Here is a 2,500-nt window from a genome sequence, read left to right as displayed (position 1 = left end):
TACAGGTGTCAGTGTGTACATGACGAGGTAGATTGTACAAGGGGCGAAGAGGGAGGCAAGTGAATACATTATTGATATATAAGAAATATCTAAATGTATACAGTTTGTTCAATAAATAACTTTTTTGATATTATCATGTAAGCATATTAACATCAATATGTACACGATAATTACTTGTACATAGTGAATATACACATGTCATTATAAGATCAAGCAAAATTCACATGCTAACATACTGTAAACTGTACATGATAATAGTGTACATGTAACATATGAACATGGATGATATATATACGATTTTTATAAAAAGGCTATTTTAAGACTATAACTGTCTAATTAAACATAATGTTCACATAATGGCGTGCATCATGAGCTTGATATGTACAGATATAGTGTATACATAGCATATCCAAATAGAAATAACATATGACGAAATTTACAAGACTAATAAAGAAACATAAACACGAAGTACACTGCGTGAAGTGCGCTGAATATTGCACATAAACAAGATTGAAAAAAACAGTACACGCAACGAATATATTGAACATTGGTATAATGCAAGTGATAACGGTGTGAATAAAGTTGAGTAAACGTGACATATGTGTGAGGTAAATTGCGTTAATGGGAGGCGCCGTGCAGTGGACATGCATGGAGGGCAGGCAAGGTTATATTGCAGGTAGAGGCGATATTCATAAGTGAAAGGGGAGCTACCGTGCAAAAGACGCTTCACTCACACTTAGTGCATATGGGGCGGCACCATACACGAAATTGGTGTACATTAAGTGACCATGTACAAGCAGGATAGCTGTGTGTGCGTGACGGTGGGCAAGCATCAAACCAGGTGGGTGGGGTGGGCAGGAGGGAAGGGGGCAGGGGCAGGGGGCAGGGGGCACGAGAGGGCACGACCATATTCAGAATCAGCATCCCCCTCCCTCTCCCCCCCCCTCTCTCTCCCTCCCCGACCGACCGACAGAAGCATCCTGTGCGGCAACTCACGGCGAGATTTATGAACTCTTGCGAAATGAAATAAACGAATCAACTATGTTCCCTTTTCACCTTAATTATCAAACAATAGCACCAGGTGCGAGAAATGAGATGTTAAGGAGACGTCACCTTCTCTCCTGCTTCTTCTCTCCGCCCTTGCACATGCTCCCTCCTTCTTTAAGTGGGCGAGGGAACCAGGCGAAGGTAGGAAGAGGTGGGCGGGGTCACGGGGGAGGGGAGAGGAGGAGGGGAAGCGGGTCTGGAGGCGCGAGCGAGGGCCAGGCCGACTCGAGACCCGTCAGTCTGGCTTGAGCTGTGGCCGCGGACACACACACACACATCACCTGCCACGCCACCTCCTCTCTCTCTCTCTCTTTCTCTCCCTCCTCCGACCCCCGACCTTGCCACGCCACACGGAAACACACGGGGAGAGACCACCACACCCACGCAAGCCAGGTAAGCCCCTTTTCGACCCCTGCCAATCGGACGCTTTGCTGTCTGTAGGAGTTTTATTATATATGTATTGGGATGTGGAGTCTTTCCATGTTAAGAGGATTTGTGGTATGTCTATGTTTCCCTTATGAAGACCTTTTTCGTGTCTGCGGGCGTCTCGAGAGAGGGCAAGTGAGATCACTGGAAAATTGGATAACTTTGTGAAGTGCTTACAGTGTAAATTGGTGAAGAATGGACTCAGCACGCAAAAAAAGTGATCGTGATGTGTTTATTCCGTGAATCGTGCATTGATAACAACAATTGCTTGCAATGACAATATGATCCACCCTCTCTGCTTGCCGCCACACAGATACGAAAACCCGTGAAAAAGTGCACCTGTGACACACCTGCTAATTGGCAGTACAATCTATCCCCAAAGTGACAAACAAAACACCCACCCTAAGATAAATCTCCCCAAAGTAGAAGACAACATCAGACATGGAAAATACCGGTGATTTTGACGCGACCGAGGTAGGCAGACGAGGAACCTCCTGTCTAAGATAAGACAAGAGGGCCCCGTAGCGAGCATGACGACCTTCTACCCCCCCCCCCCTCATCAGAAAAGCACGCGAGCCGGTACACGCTAACACTGTCATTCTAAATCATTATATATAGTGGATAATCTGCAGTAGAAAGCTGTTCTTGCAAGTTTCTAAACTGGCTATGTATACATTCAGATTGTTAGGGTAGTAACAGCGCTCACTGATATGTGATCACCTAGATATTGCAAAAACTGTTGACATTACGTGACATGTGAATTTTCATGTTTTACGCTTACAGCGGTAAAGTGCTTTGATTTCTGGCCGAGGTTAGCTTTACCTGAGAGAAGATAATATAGATGCCCGTTCACCATTATTTATTCAAATGTATATTTAAAATACACAGGTACTGATAAAGATATATATGTAGAGAGGGGAAGGGGTAGAAAGGAGGGAGAAAGGGGGAAAGTGAGAGAGGGAGGGAGAGCGTGGGGGAAGGATAGCGAGAGGATGGAAAAGGGGGAGGGAAAGGGAGAGAGAGGATG

At 45.3% G+C, this 2,500-nt stretch overlaps 1 protein-coding gene across 12 annotated transcripts in view; it reads left to right on the top strand.

Annotated features, from left to right (window-relative positions):
- Window positions 1-1,282: 1,282 nt before the first annotated feature.
- Window positions 1,283-2,500, top strand: part of LOC122258952 (uncharacterized) — a 215,811-nt gene continuing 214,593 nt past the window's right edge. For 11 of the 12 annotated variants that reach the window (XR_015192713.1, XR_015192712.1, XM_086556731.1 and 8 more), the window contains exon 1: window positions 1,341-1,440. The gene's annotated coding sequence lies outside the window, so the exon portion shown is untranslated. Of the gene's footprint in view, window positions 1,441-2,500 lie in introns of all 12 variants that reach the window. The other variant, XM_086556722.1, reaches the window with a different exon arrangement.

This window comes from Penaeus japonicus, unplaced genomic scaffold, assembly GCF_977035675.1.
Source record: "Penaeus japonicus unplaced genomic scaffold, GWHDUDI00000001_assembly GWHDUDI00000033, whole genome shotgun sequence".
Lineage (NCBI taxonomy): Eukaryota > Metazoa > Arthropoda > Malacostraca > Decapoda > Penaeidae > Penaeus > Penaeus japonicus.
Note: the sequence above shows the minus strand (reverse complement) of the source record. Positions and strands in the feature narration are given on the sequence as shown.